Source organism: Pteronotus mesoamericanus, unplaced genomic scaffold (genome assembly GCF_021234165.1).
Source record: "Pteronotus mesoamericanus isolate MK-2021 breed Mesoamerican mustached bat unplaced genomic scaffold, CSHL_Meso_final scaffold_54, whole genome shotgun sequence".
Taxonomy (NCBI): Eukaryota; Metazoa; Chordata; class Mammalia; order Chiroptera; family Mormoopidae; genus Pteronotus; species Pteronotus mesoamericanus.
The window spans coordinates 54,230,293-54,242,772 of NW_026555321.1; the positions used below are offsets into that span (position 1 = coordinate 54,230,293).

At 39.6% G+C, this 12,480-nt stretch overlaps 1 pseudogene; it reads right to left on the reverse strand.

Moving 5' to 3' along the window:
- Positions 1-5,566: 5,566 nt before the first annotated feature.
- LOC129088149 (transforming protein RhoA-like) lies at positions 5,567-8,114 on the reverse strand (annotated as a pseudogene).
- Between the last annotated feature and the right edge of the window lie 4,366 nt (positions 8,115-12,480).

Consider the following 12,480-nt stretch of genomic DNA (forward strand, 5'->3'; position numbering starts at 1 on the left):
ACAAACAACTGAACAATAGCGACAGAGGAACCTTGTAACTTTGAAGATAACAGATCGGAAGAATCGGCTTTAGCGCAATCTAACCTGTAAGGAATGCGGTATAGACCTGAGAAGGCGAGCGTGGCGCCCACGGCCAGTAGCACCAGAAGGATAGTGAAACAGCCAGTGGGATCCCCCTGAGGAGAGCGGGGTGTAAACGAAAAGCGGGGATCTCTAGCCCACAGCACCAGAGCCCAAAAAGTACACGGAAAACAGCCAGCTGAGAAAAGCAGCAGTTTGCTCTCTGCCAGAGACAAGCAGCTGGAGAAGCAAAGAACTGTTTAAAGGGCCAACGCATACATTTTTATTTGCAGCAACATACCATGGTCTTTGGCAAAGGAGGGGAAGAGTGGGCTAGAGACCCTGAGGAGAGACTAGGAAGGAGGCTTTGGGGAGAGAACTGAGAGAGTAACCAGCGGGATCTAGGTGCTGATTCATCCCCCATGTGGCAGCAGCCATCTTGCTCCAGCAGAATCCACTCCCCCCTGAATGGCAGCACATCAGAGGACCCAATAGCCCCGCCCTCAGGTGGGAGTCCACCCCGCCCTGCAACGTCTAAGCCACCTGCTGAGTGCAGAGTGGCAGCCACAGATGGTAGACCCCTGGCTAAAGGGGGGCACAGAGAGGTCTGGAGACACTTGAAGAGAGGCTAGGGATGGAGGCTTTGGGGAGAGAATGGAGAGAATAGCCAGTGGGATCCCAGTGTGGACTCCTCCCCGTTACAGCTGCAGCGTGAGAGGACCCTATAATCCCGCCCCCAGGAGGGACTCCGCCCTGCCCTGCCCTGTCTAAGGAGGCCTTCTGAGTGCAGAGTGAATAGATTAACAGCTGAAAGAGACAGATGCGGGCAGTAGATTCCTGGAAATCTCCAACAGACTGCCTAAGGTCAGACAGGGACAACATCTGACATCATCAGAGGCAGGTCCAGAAAGTAGAAACGGCAGTCTCCAAACATAGAAGTTCACACCACAAAGTCAGGAAATCAAGACAGATCAACTTAAGAATCAGAAGCAAAAGAGAAGAGTCTCACAAATAATGGGAAGACAAAGAAATACGCCCCACTCAAAGGGAAAGGAGCAATCCCCAGAAAGAAAACTAAATGAAATAGAGGCAAGTGAACTATCAGATATTGAGTTCCAAACAACGGGTCTAAGGAAGCTCAATGAGCTCAGTGAGCTCAGAGAGAATTACCAAAAACTACAAGGAAAGTATGAGGAACTTACGGCAAACTAGATCAGCATGAAAAAGGACATAGAAACTATCAGTAAGAGCCAAGAGGAAATGAAGAATGCAATTTCTGAATTGAAGAACACAGTAGAAGAAATCAAGAGCAGGCTAGATGAAGCTGAGGACTGAATCAGTGAGCTGGAGGATAAGGTAGAAAAAAGGTCCCAGAAAGAGCAAGAAAATGAAAAAAGACTCAAAAAGAATGAAGAGGCATTTAAGGAAATGCAGGACAACCTGAAACCTAATAATATCCGTATAACAAGGATACCAGAAGGAGAAGAGGATGAAGAAGAAATAGAGAACCTCTTTGAAAAAGTCATGGTGGAAAACTTCCCTAATTGGAGGAGAGAAAAAGTCACACAAGTCCAGGAAGCACAGAAGGTCCCATTCAAGAGGAACCCAGTGAGGCCCACTCCAAGACACATCCTCATCAAAATGGCAAATATCAAAGACAAAGAGAGAATCCTAAAGCAAGCAAGGGAGAAAGAGGTAGTAACATATAAGGGAGCCCCAATACAGCTAGCAGCTGACTTCTCAACAGAAACCCTGCAAGCCAGAAGGGACTGGCAAGAAATATTCCAAGGAATGAAAAGCAAAGGTCTGCACCCAAGACTGCTCTACCCAGCAAGGCTTTCAATTAAAATGGAAGGCTAAATAAGGAGTTTCCCAGAGAAAAGAAGGCTAAAAGACTACACCTCCACCAAACTGGCACTACAAAATATGCTAAAGGGACTGCTTTAAGATGAAGAAAAAGTTTCTATGAATACCCAGTTCCTTTCAGAGTTGCTGATACTTGATATTACCAATATTTTTAATACTCATTAATCTGATTGTGACAATGATGTTATTTCAATTGTTCCTTTACTCTTTACTGAAACTAAAACTGTTTTTGTATACTTCTTGCCTATTTCTACAATTTTTTTTTAAAAAAAGGCTTTAAATGACTTTTTGGTATTCTTTATCCATTTATTGATTAAAGGTTTGTAGAACTCCCCCTGCAAAAAAACCCTATTAACCCTTTTTTAGATGTGTTGCAAATACTTTTCTATTATTTGTCCTTTAACTTTTATATATATATATATATATATATATATATATATATAAAACTATATAGTTAAATGTAATATAGTCATATTGTCAGTATTTACATTATAACTTCTGGATTTGAATATTTTACTTCAGGTCATGAAAGATATTAGTTCTATTTTCTCCCTAAACTCCTTGGATTCTACATATTGATTTTTAACTCACCTGAATATTTCTTGTATAATATGTGAAACAGGGCTCTATATTTGTTTTTATTTCAAGTAATAGTGGTCCATGCACCTTATTTGTTGAATAAGCCTCATTTTCCCCATCGATTTGAAATATCAACCTAATCATTGTTAGACACAATATACATTTGTTTCTAGAATGCTCATTATATTTCATTGATCCACTTGATTATTTCTGTGCACGTGTCATGTTGGTTTAATTAGTGAGACTTTTTAATGGTTTTACATTTTTTAAATATTTTATAATTAACTTTGACATTTAAATAATAAATAAAATCAATCTACATTTAAGAAAGAAAGAAAGGAAGGAAGAAAGAAAGAAAGAAAGAAAGAAAGAAAGAAAGAGAGATGGAACTCCTACCTCTTGCAACGACGTGGATGGAACTGGAGAATATCAAGCTAAGTGAAATTAGCCAGTTGATGAAAGACAAATACCATATGATCTCACCTAATAGTGGACTCTATTCAGCAAAATAAACTAACCTACAAAATAAACCACAGGCACGGAAACATGGAGGAGACTGAAAGTGACCAGACAGGATGGGGAAAGAGGACAATGGTGGAAAGAAGGGGAAATGACTGGACAAAGAACATGTATGAATGACCCATGGACATGGACAACAGAGCGGGAATTGACTGTGGGAGTGAGGGGTGGGGGTGGATGGGTGGAGGCGGGTAAAGGGGTAAAAACTGAGACAACTGCAATAGAATAAACATGGTTTATAAATTTTTTAAAGAAGGAAAATAACAATTACTCTCAAAGATGTAGAGAAATTAGAACCCTGTGAATTCCTGGTTGAAATGTACAATGGTGTAGCTGCTCTGGAAAGTAGTTTTGCAGTTCCTCAAAAATTTAAACATAGAATTACCATATGACTCATCATCTACATTCTCAGATATATACCTAAAATCATTGAAATCTGGAGCTCAAACTTGTACCTACACACCAATAACATTAGTCCTAATAGCCAAAAGATAGAGGCAACCCTACTGTCCATAAACAGTTGAATGAATAAACACAAAATATGGTATATACATATAATGGCACATCATTCATCCATGAAAAGAAACAATTCTGATACATGCTATAGTTTAGATAAATTTAAAAACCTTATCCTGAGTAAAATAAGCCAGACACAGAAAGACTAATATTGTATGATTCCACTTATATGAGATACCTAGAAAAGGGAAATTCACAGAGACAGAATTGAGGTTACTAGGGGCTAAAGCAGAGGAGAATGGTTAGTTATTGTTTTATGGATACAGAGTTTCTGTTTGGGATTATGAAACTGTTCTGGAAATAGTGGTGATGAGTGTTTAACATTGTGAATGTACTTAGTGCCACCAGATTTGTACACAAGTTGTTAAAATTATAAGTTTTCTGTTATGCATATTTTATATACATATATGTATACATATGCAGAAGGAAGGAAAATACTACTGGGCAAAGAACAAACAAACAAACAAAAAAAACCGCACTAAGTAATAAATCAAATGTAAAGCTAATTATAGGCATTGGTTAAAATTGTAGTGGCTATCAGATTTAGCAGATGGTAAACATCTTTGAAGAGGAAAAAATTCTTATTTTAGGTGTATGCATAACTAATAGAAAATTGGTTAGCTTTGCTAAGTGGAACCAACCTGGCTTTCCAAGAGAATTTGATAGCAAGATATTAAAACACTCTGAACTTGTGGAGTTTGAAATGGCATAATGGCTGTGTATGCTGAAAAATAAATAGAGCCACTAGCACCTGGCCAGCATGTGGCACATACTTGACAAATAGCTGCTGAAGACACACCTAACTTTACCCAAAGCCAACAGCTACTATACAATGATTTTTGACTTTAAAAATTATTTATGAGTTATGTATTGCGCATTTTTGTGTGCAGTGCACATTTTCCCCAGCCATAAGCTTAATAAAATGGAAAAATAATGCAAACTGGCACACCCAAATGGAATTCTATTTTAAATTTATAGGAATTTGGAAACATGATTCTTTTAGGGATGGGAGCTGCCTGTAATTAGGATGAGACTGTTATTGTGATCAGCCAATTAACATTTTTAGGCTGCCTGTCTGAACAACCACCAATATTTGTATTGAATTTATGTCAGGTTATATCAAGCAAACAGGAGGAGAAGGGTATAGAAAAAAAATCTTTCAAATGAATTTGAATAAGGCTGAAATAGAAAAAAAGTATAGCCACTTGCTTAAATTATTTTAAAGGTAAGTTTTTATCGATTGAGTTTATAGCAACAAAATTTCTAAAAAATTTAATAAAGATGTATTGAATAGTGATATATTTAATTCCTTGTATTTAATTCCTTTAGCCTAGAAGATTCTGCTCTCTGCCTCTTTTTATTTATTACTTTTAAAATTACAAAGACCAGGAAGAAGTCAACTTTGTTTCAGCATTTTATTTATTTATTTTTTCAGGGGTAGATATATTTATTTTTTGGTAACATACATTAAGTGGCACTAATTACACAGTAACGATAAGGTAACTAACATGAAACCACAGAACTGTAACTTTGCCACAGCTGCATGGACTTTGGACTTTTTGGCTGAGCACGTTTTGAAAAAACTGGATGCCCACTCCAGGGCTCTGCCAATGAAATCTGTCCAGGAGGAAAGGTCTGAAGTGGTGACTGGCTAGAGTACCTTGCAGCTGACAGAGGACAGGCAAGCCATGTTATGAAGTAGTTACAACCTAATTCACAAAAGTTACCATTTTCTCTTTCTAGAAAGAAGCAAGAAGTTAAGAAATTCCTTGAATTAGCACCTGGTGTATCTGGTGGGAGTGCAGAGGAGGGCTATTAGAGCGGTGTCAGAAGGACCCCTGTGGGTCAGGTGGGTAGGACATCATTAATAATCATGGTTAACTTCTACATACTGGTAGCAAGATGACTTCTGATTTGTAATCTTAGGTAAATTATAGATAAATGAAAAAGGCCAGTAATCATACACTACGATTAATAAACAACACTTCAAAATTAACTGTCTGAGGGTTGTGCTTGCAGCAGGGCTTCACAAGACAAGGCACCCAAATTTTTTCTTCCCATGTCTGGCTTGCAGAGCAGCTCTTGTGGCCATTTCAAAAACCTCCCTCACTTTATCTTTGGTCTTTGCTGAACACTCTATGTACCCAAAAGCGCCAATCCTGTTTGCCATATCTCTGCCTTCTTCCAGTTTTACTGGCTCCTGCTTCATCTTGGCTAGCTCCCGCCTCGTGTGCTCATCATTCCCAAGGTCCTTCTTGTTCCCGACTAAGATGATATGCACGTTGAGACAGAAATGCTTGACTTCCGGAGTCCATTTTTCTGGGATATTTTCTAAACTATCAGGGCTGTCAATGGAGAAACACGTCAGTATAACATCGGTGTCAGGGTAGGAGAAGGGCCTCAAGTGATTATAATCTTCCTGTCCAGCTGTGTCCCACAGGTCAACTCTACCTGTTTTCCATCCACTTCAATATCTGCCTCATAGTTCTCAAACACTGTAGGTACATATACCTCTAGAAACTAGTCCTTGCTAAAAACGATGAGCAAGCAAGTCTTGCCACAGGCTCCATCTCCAACAATCACCAATTTCTTCCGGATGGCAGCATCGCTTACAAATGTGCTGCAAGACCCACGGTCTGTGTGGCAGAAGTTCTGCAAAGTGCCTCTAACTTCTGAGATGAAAGGCACTCAAGAGATGGCTACGACTCTGGCCTCTGCGCCAAGGACACCTGTCCGCCAGTCGCAAGCTCGGAGACTAGGGCGGGTGTGTGTCCAAGGAGGCGGCGGCGGACTAATGAGAGAACCGAGCGAGAATCGCGAGCGGCAGGCGGGGAGCGTGAGCGAGCCTGTTTCAGCATTTTAAATTGAGTTAAAGTATTTTGGTATTTTACAGCTAGAGCTGCAGATCTTGAGCTTCATATTAATGAGTTAGTATTTTATCTTTTTATCTGTGTTCAAAAATGTGAAGACATTTAGTATCATAGAATAACTTGGGAAAATCGTTATTCATTGAACAAACGTGGGGAATTCTAGTATGAACCAACTGCTTTCTCAGTAGGACATGCCACCCAGGAGCTCAGAGCCTAGTCTGGGAGAGAGCAGTAAACAGGTAATGACAATAAACTCCAGAAAGTACTGCAGTAAGACTAGGCACAGAGGTCTTGGGGAGAACTCTTATCTTTGGAGGATCAGGGGGTAGCTTTACAAAGAAAATGCAGTAGATGCTTTGGGGGGCCTTCCGACACCTCCTCCCTGCCCATGTCTGTCAGCAGCTGCCCAGGTCATGGCTTGGTTGGCCACACTGACTCTGAGGACTATGCTTCTCAGCTTTTCTAGCCAAAGGCATTCTCTGAAGCATCAGGACTTGGAAACAGTACAGAACTATCAAGGTAGTTAATGCACCCTAGGGGGCAACCTCCCACGGTGGAGAAAATAAAAGCCAATAGATCAATACCCCATCCCCTGATCTTTAAATGAACCATTCTAAGAAGCATTCTGTGTGATTTTCAGAGGTCCAGGCATTGCGTCCAGCAGTGAGCCCAATACTGAAGGTTTATTTAGTGCCCATTCCTTCCTTTTCAGTGTCCCCACTTTACACTGCTGCTTTCTGTGATCATTCCCAAATAAGTCATCTGCACTCAAGTCCTTGAGTCAGGCTCTGATTTTAGAATAACCCAGATGAACACAAAACATGACATTTGAGCTGGGATTTGAATGACGTGAGTAGGAGTTTGTTGAGGGTGTATGTGGGCCAAAGCGCAAGTTACCTTCCACGTGGATGGAGCAGCTGGTATAAATCACCAAGGATCTGAAGTATTTCTTGAAGGCCTTAAAGATGATGGGAAGGTATGCTGGGCTGAGAGATCTGAGAAGGGTGAGCCTGGAGAGGTAGGTTGGGACCAATCATGAAAAGCCTTATACGTATGGGAAAGATCCAGGACTATCTGGTAAGTGACAGCTGACAATGTGCTCAGCAAGGATATTGTGCTCAAAAGTGAGGGACAAGAGTCAGGGTATATGTATCAGGGAGTACAAACCTGCAATAATACTATTCTCCTTCTAGTAAATAGAATTTTAGAAGTGGTGAGACTGGCTTGTCCCTCAGAAGCATGAGATCCTGCTCTGGGGTTCTGGAATTAGAGGCCATTGTTGTGGTGCTCATGGCCCTTGGCAATGCTGTAGCGAGGTGATGACCATGGGGACAGCAAGGCCTCTAGCCACTACCATCCCTTCTTGAGTCCTGCGATTCTGATGTGCCTTGCGCTATTTCTGCTACCTGCCAATCATCTCAAATTGCATGGTGTTTTGGGGAGGTGGGTAAATGGAATCCAAGGCAAAATGGAACTTCTAAAGTAGGTGTGTCATTGTCAGGATTTGCATCAATGTCCATTGTTAGGATTTGAAAGGTTACAATCAGATTATCTACTGCCCCTCCAAGTTTCCACAGATTTCAATCATTTGGTCCAAATCCAGAAGGTGTATCAAGACAATAAAAAGGCTGCTGAATGTACCTGAGGAAGATGGCCACACTCTTGGTGAACTACTTTGATGGTACCAGAGGCTTTCATTTTCATGGCCTTGCAATAAATTTGAAGGTAAGTTATAAAAATAGGGTTTAATTTGGGAAAGGATTCAATTTATAAGCTTCGGGCTTTTTCTTACTAGACTGTGGGGGCAGCCAGCTAAGAAAATTAGGGTTTAAAGATGTCTGCCAAATTGTCCTGTGTGAAAATTTCCAGAATTTTGTGGTATTTTCAAAGATATGTCATTGTATACTCCTAGGACTCATATCATGCACATGTTTGCAAAGTGGGCTGTGACTGCTGAAGGTAGGATTGTAAAGGACTCATTCTGAAGTTAAGGACCAAATCACTTTGTCTAACATATTTAGGGAAATCAATATCTGTTTCAGTGTTAAAATTTAATTATTGCTTCCGTTTCACCATTTGCCTTTCAAGGAAAAGTGAGGCCTGCAAAGGAGGTGGTATGCATAGTGAATAGAATCTCTGAGCCTGTTTCTTTACCTGCAATGTGTGAATATTAGTAACTATTTCATGGTGATATCAGATGTGATACATTCAATAATTGTGAAGCCATTAGTGAAGTTGATGATATATATTAAGTATTAATATGGCAATTACTAACAGGAAAAACTATCTGTTATAGGATGAACAACATCATTTGTAATGCATGAGACTGAGAAACGGAGTCATCTGTAGGTTTACCTGAACAATAGCTGGACTCTGGGATCTGACTGATATTTTGAAGGAGAGAAAATGGATCTCCTATCTACTCCGAGCTTCAGCCAACACTGGAAAGGCCGAGAAACAGTTTCATGGGCTAAACTCGTGTTTACAAGTGATTGCACACATCCTGCAGTGGGGAGTTCAATGGGTACTTTAGGAGAGAAAATGAATGTTTGTGTTCTTGAAGGCCAGTTTGGAAGTGCAAATCAGGAACTTGGGAACTCCTGTGAAAGTCTGTGTTATTTAAATTTCTCAGATGAGCCCTTCTATTATTAACTCAAGCTAAGTGTGTACGTCTGTTGGAATAACAGCTTTGAGTTCTTCCTACAGAGCCTGCAAAGCAATCCAGGTTAAAAGCATTGTTTTCCCATGAAAAGTGGAATTTTCAGGAAGGTGAGAAATTGCCCTATACATTTATTTGTGAAACAGAATTCAAGCTTTTTTCAATTTGGGGAGACATTTAAAAAACACCTTTGAGAGACTACTGTGTGAAAATGGTATGTGGAGTAACGGGGCTTCCACTCCAGGAAGACAAACAATCCAATTAAAAAAATAGGCAAAGGACCTGAACAGATACTTCTCCAAGGAGGACATAGAGAGGGCCTGTAGACATATGAAAAGATGCTCAATGTCACTAGCAATTAGAGGTGCAAATTAAAACCACAATGAGATTACACTTCACATGCGTCAGAAAGGCCATCATAAACAAGTCAACAAACAAGTGCTGGTGAGGTTGTGGAGAAAAGGAACCCTAGTACACTGTTGTTGGTGGGAATGCAAACTGGTGGAGCCACTGTGGAAAACAGTTCAGATTTTGTCAAAAACCTAACAATGAAACTGCCTTTCAATCCAGCAATTCCACTGCTGGGATTATACTTTAAGAATCCCAAAACACCAATCAAAAGAACCTATGTGCCCCAAAGTTCATAGCAGCACAATTTACAATAGTCAAGTGCTGGAAGCAACCAAAGTGTCCATCAGTAAATGAGTGGATCAAAAAATCCATGGCACATTTACACAATGGAATAGTATGCAGCAGAAAGAAAGAAGGAACTCCTACCCTCTGCGACAGCACGGATGGAACTGGAGAGCATTATGCTAAGCAAAATAAGCCAGGTGGTGAAAGACAAATACCACATGATCTCACCTATAAGTGGAACCTAATTAACAAGAAAAAACCAACAACCAAGCAATAAAAGTATAACCAGCAACACTGAAAGAAAAGACAAACTGACAGTAACTAGAAGGGAGGAGGGAAGAGGGTAATTGGGAAAACAAGGGGAAGGGTTAAGTCAAGGAACATGTATAAAGGACCATGGACAAAGCCAAAGTGGGGAAAGACTGAAGGTGGGAGGTGAGGGTGGGTTGGGAAGGGGAAAGTGGTGGTGGAAAATGAAGACAAATGTATTTGAATAATAAATAAATTTTTAAAATATTTAAAAATGAAAAAAAATCCCACACTTTTGAGAGACTACTGTATGAGAATGCTATGTGCTTGCCAGAGATCATCACCCAGACACCCAAGCACTCTGGTAGAATCTTGCCTGATTTTTCTCGCTTCTGTCTCTGCCCCTGCCCTAACCATCTCTTACCAAGCACAGTATGTCAAGAGTTGAGTTGTAGGTCTCTTTCCTCCTGTTTCGCTGCTTGTGAAGTCTGCCAAAAGAATCCACCTTGAAAAAGTCAAGGACTGTGCATTGAATGCTGAACCGAGTGAATAAATTATGCATGAAATTGTGCTAGAGTCTCTAGTGTGCAGAATTGCTCCTTTTGATATGAAAGGTTAATTCAGAAAGGAGTCCAAAATAGCTGGAAATTGTGGGGATAAGTGGAGAGTATTCACTGTTGTGAGCTGTTATTACTAGAAATTGCATTCCCTCCCTGGCTTCCCTGGAGATTTTGCTTTGCCAGTGAATATAAACTGTACTCAGTAGAATAGCATTTAGGAGTAACAAGAGTGTATGTCCACACACAATAAAATATTCTAATGACATTTTAAAAAGAAGTTGTACTTTTTCATGTATATCGTGCACCCCAAGGAAGAATTTCTGTTGCATTTAGGTCAAGAACAAGGCCCATCAGACGTAATGAGTTTGGAGCATGTGTGTACTGGGAGGCTGCCTGAGACTGCATTTCCAAGCCTGACCTGGTCCTGTCACTGATTAGTTACTTATGCGAGCCTAGTTTCGGAGAAAGCCCTGAACATCCTTGCTTAAAGAAGAAACTGCCCCAAGTTGTTTTCTCACTACATTTTAGACATCTAATTTTTTAATTTCTTCTTTGGTAAATTTATGACTTCTTCACCTGTGTCACTGCAACGTCCTTCTACATATCCTGTCTCATTTTTATGTTAGCTCATTATTTCCCACAAAAAATGCAGTGGTCTGGAAAGCTACACTTTACTTAAAATACACACACACACACACACACACACACACACACACACACACACACGCATATTTTTGGAGCTTGTTAAAGACTCCTTTTTGTGTTTCCATCACAAGGGAACAGAATTGTGCCACTAGACTGTGGAAGTTGTTTATTTTTGTCACTCTTATGTACATTTTCAGAAAGATCTGCTTCTTAATCTCCACTGGATACCAATATTTTTTTCTCTAATTATAAAGTGGTCTCATTTCTGACCTGGGGTAGATTTTAATTTTATTTCCCGGCTTCTGTTTATAAACTGTTTTGATGACACTATCCTGTTGGGAACACTGAGAGAAAGGCTTTAGACTTTTGTGTTGGTTTTAACAATAAGATATTCATTCAGTGTCTTAAAAATGTATTTGGGGGTAACCAAAGGTGTATTTTTAATGTCAATTTTTTCCTTCTGTGTTTCACTTATTTATGTATTTCATATTAGCAGCAAAGCTTTTAAATTAGGAATGGGTGATGGTGAATAGGTAGTAGTAGTAGTAGTAGTAGTAAAAATCTTACAGGAATGGCCAAAATTGATAGAACTTTTTTAGGTATTCTTTTTTAATTTCAAATGTTTATGTGGAAAAGATATAGAAATCTTGACATAGGGAGGATGTTATTACAAATTTTGGTGGATGCTGGCTTAAAATAAAATAGTTGCTGAAACATCAAGGTGCTGGTGTTTTTTCTTTTTTAAAGTGTTATTTTGTTACTTTATGGTATCACCCAGGAGCCTTAAAATGACTAATCCTTGCCCACGCCTTAATTTCAAGAGTGTTAAATATCTTTATTCTCATCTCTGTGACTCATAAGACTGAATTCTGGACAGCAAATTGGCAAAACGGCCTCTTGTCATTGGAAATGATTCCTTCTGTATGGTGAGAATATGCTGTGTGTGAAGGCTGCAAAGTTTTTATTTATGTGAACCTGATGCTGCAGCTTGCTAAAAACTCAAGAATACAATCACAAGGTAGTATAGAATTGTGCTTAGCTTCCTGATGACTTGATTATACCCCTGCAATATTAAATTCTATGTATTAAAAAATACTTTGTGCCAACCAAAGATGACTTTTTGATGCTAATTCAAATGCCTTCAACAGATCAAACTGAAGAATCATTGAATAAATGAATTTGTAGCAGTGGGGACAGGTATGAAAAGTGTTAAGATACCCAGCAGTGTCTGATTGTAACTTACACAATGCTGCAAGATGAACAAAGTAATAGAATTATACAGAAAATAATTATGTAAATTATATACACACAAGCAAAAATA